Genomic DNA, 11,024 nt, shown 5'->3' on the forward strand with positions numbered 1-11,024 from the left:
GCAGGTTTTCTAAAAGACTCACCTTTACACCATAATTGGAGTCATTCCCTTGTCACACACACAGCTCCTCATAGACTTGGGGCTGATTCTGCATTTTCTTCCCTAATTTTGCGATGTGCCACCCCAGTCTTTTCTATAGAAGCTTGATGGGGGGCATTAATACTGGTTGGGTCAGTCTCCCTCATAGTTTTTCCATGCTTTTCTAGCTATTTTTGTTTTTCCACATTAATTTCAGGATCAACTTGCCTGACTCCATGAAGCAGCTAATATTTTTACTGGAATTGCTTTGAATTTGTAAAGCTGTGAAACGTCTTTGTAAAGCTGAGTCTTTCCATCCAAAGAGATGTCTTTCAGTCAGTTCAGTTCAGTTCAGTCGCTCAGTCGTGTCCGACTCTCTGCGACCCCATGAATCGCAGCACGCCAGGCCTCCCTGTCCATCACCAACTCCCGGAGTTCACCCAGACTCACGTCCATCGAGTCAGTGATGCCATCCAGCCATCTCATCCTCTGGCGTCCCCTGCTCCTCCTGCCCCCAATCCCTCCCAGCATCAGAGTCTTTTCCAATGAGTAAACTCTTCGCATGAGGTGGCCAAAGTACTAGAGTTTCAGCTTTAGCATCATTCCTTCCAAAGAAATCCCAGGGCTGATCTCCTTCAGAATGGACTGGGTGGATCTCCTTGCAGTCCAAGGGACTCTCAAGAGTCTTCTCCAACACCACAGTTCGAAAGCATCAATTCTTCAGCGCTCAGCCTTCTTCACAGTCCAACTCTCACATCCATACATGACCACAGGAAAAACCATAGCCTTGACTAGACGAACCTTTGTTGGCAAAGTAATGTCTCTGCTTTTGAATATGCTATCTAGGTTGGTCATAACTTTCCTTCCAAGGAGTAAGCGTCTTTTAATTTCATGGCTGCAGTCACCATCTGCAGTGATTCTGGAGCCCAGAAAAATAAAGTCTGACACTGTTTCCACTGTTTCCCCATCTATTTCCCATAAAGTGATGGGACCGGATGCCATGATCTTCGTTTTCTGAATGTTGACCTTTAAGCCAACTTTTTCACTCTCCACTTTCACCTTCATCAAGAGGCTTTTTAGTTCCTCTTAACTTTCTGCCATAAGGATGGTGTCATCTGCATATCTGAGGTTATACATCTGTTCAACTCTACTTCTGCATCTTTCAAGACTGCTTTAAAATGGTCATTGTGGAGGTTTGTACATTGCTGGCTAAATTTATTCCTGAGTAGTTTGCTCCAACTGGAAATGAAATTTTTCTCGACTGTCTCACGTTTATTGTTTATATCTAGGAAGGCTACTGACTTTTTAATGTTAACTTGGGGTAAAGCTACCTCACTGCCTTCTCTTTAAATCATGGATCCCCTAGGATTTTCCAGATATATTGTCATGTCATCTGCAATAGAGATGGCTTTACTTGTTTTTTACCAATTGTTATTATACCTCTTGTCTGAGACATGCAGATGGTAGGGGAGGTTGCCGGGGACCTGCCCCGGCTGATCCAGGGTATTCGAAGGAGAGACGGCCTAGGCGACTATTTATATGCTAATTAGAGATATAAAGAATAAAAGAATGAGGATAGCTCAGTAGGAAAATTCAGTGGAGAAAAGAGGCTGAGTAGCTTGTTTTACGCGGGAGACCAATAAAACTTCAAGACAAGAAGTTTGCACCACTTACGTAGGCCGCAGGCGCCTCTCGAATAGCGGAAGGTGCCTCACCCTAGACACCTTCTCGAGTGGGTCTTAGAAGCCCAGGCATAATTAGTAAGCATGGTGGGTTCCGCGCTCCAGATGGAGACTTCAGCCAGAATGTGAAAAGAATGACATGGGGAGACCAAGCGCTGGTGAGCAAGGCCCGTAGCTTTATTTTCAACAGGGGTTTTTATACCCTAAGTTACACATAGAGGATAATAGGGGATGCAAAGTCAGCAGTCTTTGATTCTTATCAAAAACCAGGGTTTCTTTCCTGCAAATTTATCGTATACAAATGGTTTAGGTGATTTACATCATCTTCTGGCCAGAAGGCCTACTAACATTTTATGACTCTTGACAAGGACTTATCAACAAAGATTTATTTTCTCTAAGAGTAATTATTTTAAGGTTTGGCGCCATCTTTCGAAGATAAAATTGCATTCCTATAGGGTGTATGTGTAATGGGTTTACAACAAAGGAAAGAATTTATTATCTTAAGGGTCTAAAGTTACTGACACCAAGGCCACTACTTATTTTTTCTATATACCAACTATATTAATTAATACATATTCAAGGATGCAATTTAGGGGATGTGAAAACTTGGCAGCAAGCATTGGCTCATCAATGAAATCCTTTACTAGTCTTATTCTGACAGTTTCTAACTCTCTGAGAGGCTCTAAGCTATTTGAATATCTTAAGCTTCCCGTGCCTCTCAAGGCTGGGAGACTGTAAACAATCGTATGCATAGCTGTAGGAGTCCGGGTAAACTTGTCAGGCGAGTTAGAGAGCCATCAGAGGGGTTTGGATTTAAACACTCCTAATTGCCCAGGAACTTTATTAATTGGAGCTGTAAGTTAACTCTTTGACAGAGAGAGTGAGATGGTGGTAGGGGACAGCCCCCAGTAAAGTCAGAGGTGAGAGCACAAAGCAATAAAGTAGGCAGACTCTGGTTTTTGGGGGGGGTAGATGCTCGAGAATATCCGGGCGGACTCCTGAGGCTCGATCCCGCCTTTGCGTATGCCGAGCCTCCTTTCTCATGACCTTTGTCACGAGTGGAATGCCTCACCGGCTCCCGGCAGGAGGTGGTGGGCATTTGTGTCTTGTTCGTGATCTTGGAGGAAATGCCTCTAGCCTCTCCATAAAGTAACCGACCTGCTTCAGGACTGAGGTGCATCATGTCAGATGCCTGTAAACAGTGTGAACGTGCTCACTGCCACTGAACTGTGCACCTAAAAATGGCTACAATGGCTTATTGCATGTATATTTTACCATTTTTTTAAAAAGATATTTTCTCAATTAATAGTCTATTGTGATATTGAATTTTATATAAGACCTGCTGCTGCTAAGTCACTTCAGTCATGTCCAACTCTGTGCGACCCCATAGACGGCAGCCCTCCAGGCTCCCCCGTCCCTGGGATTCTGCAGGCAAGAACACTGGAGTGGGTTGCCATTTCCTTCTCCAATGCATGAAAGTGAAAAGTAAAAGTGAAATCGCTCAGTTGTGCCCAACTCTGTGCGACCCCATGGACTGCAGCCCACCAGGCTCCTCTGTCCATGGGAGTTTCCAGGCAAGAGTACTGGGGTGGGGTGCCATCGCCTTCTCCTATACAAGACCTATCCAGGGAGAAAACTATGAATTTTTTACTTAGAGTTGTTAATGTAATATATGATAGTAATGGATTCCCTAATAATGAACAAACTTTACCTTCTTAAAATAAACCCGTCATGATGTATTATTTTTGTGCTAGATGCCAGCTACTGCTGACACTTAGTACTTCTGCACTGTCGTGATACTGGTATGCAAGTTTTCCCCTTTATATTGTCTTTATCTGTTTTAAGTCCCTGATATTATCATATTGATAGTGTCATAAAAGGAATTAGGAAGCTTCCTTTTCTACTCTCTGAACACTTTATGGTGTTCTGGGACTATCTGGTCTTTGAAGCTTGGTAGAATTTCCCTGTGAATGTCTGGGCCTAAGACTTTTCTGGGGTAGTTTGTTGGTAACTTTCTGATGAACATTGTTGTTATTCAGTTGCTAAGTAGTACTCGACTCTGTGACCCCATGGACTGCAGCACACCAGGCCTCCCCGTCCCTCAATTATCTCCCAGAGTTTGCTCAAATTCATGTCCATTGAGTAAATGATGCCATCCAATTATCTCATCCTCTGTTGTCCCCTTCTCCTTCTGCCCTCAATCTTTCCCAGCATCAAGGTCTTTTCCAATGAGTCAGCTATTTGCATCAGGTGGCCAAAGTATTGGAGCTTCAGGTTCAGCATCAGTCCTTCCAATAAATATTCAGGGTTGATCTCCTTTAGATTGACTGGTGTTATCTCCTTGCTGTCCAAGCGACTCTCAAGAGTCTTACGAACATCCTATTCTCATTTAACCACATATGAAGAGCTGTCCAACGAGCACCCACTAGACAAACCTGCTCCCACCTGTGCCACTGGCTTCAGGGTCTTTTGAATACTGAGTTCTTTTAAGGCTCAGAGCAAGCTTCACCGCAAGGCTCAGCTGCAGAGGGGCCCTGACCACACGGCACGGCACAGCCAGACTCGACCTGGTAGATTCATGGCTGCAGGGCCTGCGAAGTCTGCTCTTGGGGTTAGATGGATAAAACTGGAGAGTTGAGGTAAATCGTCACGTAAAACTAGGTCAAGGGCACTGTCTGCCATGTCTGCTGTGCGAACAAGCCACTCATGGCAAAAAAGCATGAGGACGCACATTTGCAGTGGTCCCAGAACCACTTCACTGGAAAACTCACTGTCATTGGAAGATTTTATAAGCGAAGCAGACATTGCAGGCCAGGATGCTGTAACATGTCTTATAGCCTTTTGACTTCTCTGGCTGACGGTCTGAGCTCGTAACCTCAAAGAACAGCGACCTAAGAGATGCTGAGTCAGGAACCACGGCTTCCAGGCGCCCTGACCTCCTCTGTCACACCCTTATCCACCCTGGCCACTCACAAGCTCTTCTCCCTCCAGACACCTCCCGCCACGTCAGGCCAGGAAAAATCAGAAAACAAAACACCCCGAGGAGCCATGAACACAGCTTTATTATTTTAGTTCTTTCATTTCTTTGTCATGGAATTGGAACCAGCAAAACAGAACATCAAATGTCAGGCTGGTGATTTTCTGCTTCAAAAACTGGCAAATCCCACTGTGAGTCTTACCACCACTTTGCTTCCATTTTACAACTAAAAAAGCCAGGCTTTGGGTGGGGGGAAACTAAAAGGCTTTTCATGGAGGGTCACAGTCTTCCCGCACCTCCCTCCCCACATCAGGTGAACTGGGCGTGTCCTTGGTCCCATGCTTCTGCCTCCTCTTTCTAAACCAGCCATGTCAAAGGTACATAGGGTAGAGAAGGGCTTCCCTGATGGCTCAGTGGTAAAGAATCTGCCCACAACGCAGGAGATACAGTCCCTGGGTCAGAAAGAACCCCAGGAGAAGGAAATAGCAACCCACTCCAGTATTCTTACCTGGAGAATCCCACGGAGAGAGGAGCCTGGTGGGCTACAGTCCATGGGGTCGCCAAAGAGTCGGACAGAACTCAGCAACTAAACAACAAACCGAATACAGTATGATACCTGAAAATCGTAAAAATATTGATAAATCTGACTACCAGAAAAAGGCCATATTAAAAAGAAAGCATCTAGAAAGCTGGAAGTCAAACTGGAAAACACGCGCAATTCACATAACAGAGAAAAGGCTAGAAAGATGTCTTTCAAGTCATCTCCCTCCCAGGAAACACTGCCTCTCAATTGGGCACAGGACCTTCATGAGCAGGTCAGAGATGAGAGGCCTCACACATCACAAGACAAATGTGACCCGACTGCAGACCCTGAGGAGCACGAGGGTCCAGATACCCTCCCCTAGGACTGACTGGGGGCCTGAAGGCCCTGAGGGCCTGAAGACTTTGCACCCAAAGTAATTCTCCAGCCACAGCAGCAAAGGGAGAGAGATTCAGGTGGAGGGGAATTCGGAGGTGGGGCAGCTGAGTTGAGGGCAGGGTGCTACAGAAGAAGAGATGCCCAGGGGAGGGAAAGTTGCCGGGGGTGGGGGGTCCATCTGGTGTCTGTGCTCCAAAACCAACCTGCTCAAATGCGGGTGATGTCCTCGAGGCTCACATAAGCACTTCTGAGGACAGAACAATTCGCAGACCCAGAGTCACTTGAGGCCCCTCCAGCCAGCCCAGCGTGGAGAAACTTCATGAACACAGCGTTAAACAGGGATGTCCCGGAGGGTAGACCTCAGGACAGCGGGGGGGACACTCTCCCTCTAAAGGCTGCTCCAGACCCGCCCCAATTGGCTCAGAAACAGACCCCAAAAGGGTCAGCTTCATCCACAGGAGCTTAATTGATGGCCAGGAGAAAAACATCCTTTAAAGTAAGACGATAAAGCTCAGCATCCAACCACGAAAACATGACAGTATCAGGCGCCCAATGAAAAACTTCCTGCACATGCACAGTAGCAGGAAAACAGAGGTAGTGAACAGGAAGTAAGTCAGCAGGAAGACCGGAAACGACAGGCAAGATGGAATCAAAAGACAGTGGTTCTAACTGTGCACTGCATGTGTGAGGGTATTTTTTTTAGAGTATGACAAGAGAAATGGAAGATTTTAAAAATTCAGTCAAGGTTACAGAGATGAAGAATACAAAATCTGATACGGAAAACACTCAGCCTCAGTGGACAACAGCTTAGATGCCACAGAAGAGATCAGGGAACTGAAGATGAGAAATAGAAACCGTCCACAATGAAGTACACACGGAAAAAGGCTGAAGGGAGATCAAACAGCCTCGCTGACCTGGCGCCCACGTCAAAAGGTCTGATATACCATTACTGGAGTTGCAGGAGGCAAGGAGAGCAGAGGAAGGGAAAAAAGATATTTGAAGAAACAATACTTGGAAACTTCCTAATTTGATTTTAAAAAATGATAAATCCACAGATCAAAGAAACTCAACAAACCCTCAACAGGGTAAACATACACCTCCCCTGCCAAGCACATCATGTTCAAGTTACAGAAAACCAGTGATGAAGAGAACTTCAGAAGCTAGGAAAGGAAGGCGCGTTGCATCTAGTGGGGGAAAGAAGGTGTATCAGTCAAGAAATAGAAGCCACACAATAACAGGAGGAAAATTCCAATATAAGGAATTACACACAGTTACAGGAGACTGCCCACTAAAGTGTACAGGACTTTAGTATATGTGCTGCCTAAGCAAGCACTGAAGTATAATGAACTTTAAAAAACGGGAATGGGAGGCTTGAGGCAGAGGGTCCGAAAAGGAACGAGCTGGGAGAAGCGTGGCATCATGGACCTTGGGGGATGGCAGCATCCTGCAGGGAGGCAGCGGGGCGGAGGAATTCAGACCTTGTTTGCAGGGGCTCAGGTGTGATGCACCTGCTGATGGAGCTGCCAAGGTTCTGCAGGCCAGGGCTGGTAAGCAGAGAGCCCCTGCCAGGGTTTCAGCACCTCACTTGGGCAGGGGGAGAAAGGCTCCCTGGGAGCTGGGCATGGTACCAGGCACATGCCAGGACACTTCCGGCTGGGGTGCTGTGGACGCTCACTGGCAGCCACAGTGGGGTGTCAGAGCAACCTGTGCTTCTGGCAGGCACATCAGAGCCCAGGAAGGCAGGACTCTGGGCTCCAGCAGCCCCATCCTCCTGCAGTGCCCCTACCCGCCAGCACCCTCCAGTGACCACACCTGCTGCCAGGGCATGAAGCCAAGCACACACTTTGTACACGGACACCAAGGCCAGCAGCACAGAGGAAAACAGGTACCACGGAGATGAGGCAGGGCCATCTCCAAAGAAACAAAAATTAGAGGACTAAGATGTCCACCCAGAACTACGTCCCATGAAAACACCCTTCCACAATAAAGGTCACACAGCAGTTCACCGGAGGAGTTCACGGCTTTTCCAACAAGGGGTGCTGGGGCAGGCGCATGTTCACAGTCAGAGACCATGACCTCACACCTTACATACAAACTCACTCACAATGGACCAGGGGCTGAAGTGTAAAACATCAAACTATGAAACGTCTATAACACAATAGGAGAAAATCCTTAGGGGCTGGGGCCAGGGAAAAGGGTTCTGGCCACCAAAAGTCCATCAGAGGAAAACCCTGATAAACTGGATCCCATCAATAGTAACTGTGTTCGCTGTGCGACACACCCCACGTTTGAAGGATGAAAAGAGCAATCACACGCTGGGAGAATATGTCTGCAGACCGTATCTGCAAGGAATAAAGAACTCTTTAAAGAACTCAATAAAGAACTCTCAAGACTCACTCAAGATAAAACTGTGACAACACCAAATGCTGACGAGGATGCAGAAACCAGGTCAACCGTGCACTCACAGGATGTAAAGTGACACAGCCACTCCGGAACATGGTACGGAGCTTTCTTACGTAACTGCATGCAGGCTTCATATAACCTGATTTACTCAGATCAACTCCCAGACCCCCACCAGGGCCAATGCTGTGGCTGGACCAGCCCTTCTGGTTTCTGCGGTCCCTGGATGCACTGCAGCAAAAGCCATCAGAGAGGGAATTCCCCTGTGGGCCAGTGGTTAGGAGTCCAAGTTTTCACTGCCAAGGGCCCAGGTTTAATACCTGGTCTACGAACTAAGATCCCACAAGCCACACAGCATGGCCAAAGAAAATAAAAAACAACGGGGAATTCTGAGGAAGGAGGTTTATTATTCACAGTCCTGGAGCACACGTGGGCCACCCAACGAGGCCAACAGGAGAGCAGCATGCAAACACATGGGCCTGGGGTGCTGCCTTTATTGGGGTTGAAGCTGCCTAGGGTTTCGAGGGTTCACTCTTGACTCTCTGACCTGAGGCTTAAGAGAGGGAACTGGGGTGTGGGAAGGGCAGAGCAAGTCATTCACACAGTTTAACTGGGCTACCTAAGGCTTTCTGAAACAGAAGCCCTATGCAACATACACATTAGATTTTTAACAATTAGGATTAAAAGTAGAATGTATAATTGCTCATAAATAGGTTTTATAAAGAGTATACGTGGAAACACTATTTCTGCTGAATTTGATTAAATGGACTCTATGTACAAAAAAAATCTTCACGACCCAGATAATCATGATGGTGTGATCACTGACCTAGAGCCAGACATCCTCGAATGTGAAGTCAAGTGGGCCTTAGAAAGCATTACTACAAACAAAGCTAGTGGAGGTGATGGAATTCCAGTTGAGCTATTCCAAATCCTGAAAGATGATGCTGTGAAAGTGCTGCACTCAATATGCCAGCAAATTGGGAAAACTCAGCAGTGGCCACAGGACTGGAAAAGGTCAGTTTTCATTCCAATCCCGAAGAAAGGCAATGCCAAAGAATGCTCAAACTACCGCCCAATTGCACTCATCTCACATGCTAGTAAAGTAATGCTCAAAATTCTCCAAGCCAGGCTTCAGCAATATGTGAACCGTGAACTTCCTGATGTTCAAGCTGGTTTTAGAAAAGGCAGAGGAACCAGAGATCAAATTGCCAACATCCGCTGGATCATAGAAAAAGCAAGAGAGTTCCAGAAAAACATCTATTTCTGCTTTATTGACTATGCCAAAGCCTTTGACCGTGTGGATCGCAAGAAACTGTGGAAAATTCTGAAAGAGATGGGAATACCAGACCACCTGATCTGCCTCTTGAGAAATCTGTATGCAGGTCAGGAAGCAACAGTTAGAACTGGACATGGAACAACAGACTGGTTCCAAATAGGAAAAGGAGTTCGTCAAGGCTGTATATTGTCACCCTGTTTATTTAACTTATATGCAGAGTACATCATGAGAAACGCTGGGCTGGAAGAAACACAAACTGGAATCAAGATTGCCGGGAGAGATATCAATAACCTCAGATACGCAGATGACACCACCCTTATGGCAGAAAGTGAAGAGGAACTAAAAATAAAAAGCCTCTTGATGAAAGTGAAAGTGGAGAGTGAAAAAGTTGGCTTAAAGGTCAACATTCAGAAAACGAAGATCATGGAATCCGGTCCCACCACTTCATGGGAATTAGATGGGAAACAGTGGAAACAGTGTCAGACTTTATTTTTCTGGGCTCCAAAATCACTACAGATGGTGACTGCAGCCATGAAATTAAAAGACGCTTACTCCTTGGAAGGAAAGTTATGACCAACCTAGATAGCATATTCAAAAGCAGAGACATTACTTTGCCAACAAAGGTTCGTCTAGTCAAGGCTATGGTTTTTCCTGTGGTCATGTATGGATGTGAGAGTTGGACTGTGAAGAAGGCTGAGCGCTGAAGAATTGATGCTTTTGAACTGTGGTGTTGGAGAAGACTCTTGAGAGTCCCTTGGACTGCAAGGAGATCCACCCAGTCCATTGTGAAGGAGATCAGCCCTGGGATTTCTTTGGAAGGAATGATGCTAAAGCTGAAACTCTAGTACTTTGGCCACCTCATGCGAAGAGTTGACTCATTGGAAAAGACTCTGATGCTGGGAGGGATTGGGGGCAGGAGGAGAAGGGGACGACAGAGGATGAGATGGCTGGATGGCATCACTGATTCGATGGACGTGAGTCTGAGTGAACTCCAGGAGTTGGTGATGGACAGGGAGGCCTGGCGTGCTGCGATTCATGGGGTCGCAAAGAGTCGGACACGACTGAGCGACTGATCTGATTCTCAAGATTAATTTTATCTGTGTTTAAACAGATAAACTTCTAAATCACAAATGTGGCTCAGTTGGACTTGCACTGAAATTCAGTATTTGGAGGATAAAAAAGCATTGTCTACCAAAAAAAAAACCACTTTAAATACAAACGTATGTGTGTATGGCTCTGATAAGAACATAAGTAACTTTACAGCAGTCCTGGGAAACTCAGGTTTCCGCAGCCCCTCCCACCCGTGCCCTGCTCTCCCAACAGGCTGCTGGTGCACCTGCTGGCGTACATCCGAGCTGGGGCACCGGGGTTTCAGAGAGGCCCACACCACCAACTATCGGTCCTCAGGGACCACAAGGAACATGGTGAACTCATCCAGCTCACTGATAACACTGCACAAATTTAACAGGGACCTTAAAGGGGGACAGACCACCTCTCTGTGAAGGGCCGGAGCCTAAGTATTTCAGACTGTGCAGGCAACCCCGCAACTCAGCTGCTGCAGCCCTGAAGCTGGCGCTGAGCACCCCTAATCGAGCAGGTGTGGTTGTGGCCCAGTGAGATTTTACTGATGGACACCCATAGATTGAAGCATTTTTCTTTTGACTTTTTTCATCCATTTAAAAACCTAACAACTGTGCTTACCTCCCAGACCACAGAAAACTGGGCAACGGGCAGGTTGTGGCCTGCAGGCCA

Source organism: Bos indicus x Bos taurus, chromosome 1 (assembly GCF_003369695.1).
Source record: "Bos indicus x Bos taurus breed Angus x Brahman F1 hybrid chromosome 1, Bos_hybrid_MaternalHap_v2.0, whole genome shotgun sequence".
Classification (NCBI taxonomy): domain Eukaryota; kingdom Metazoa; phylum Chordata; class Mammalia; order Artiodactyla; family Bovidae; genus Bos; species Bos indicus x Bos taurus.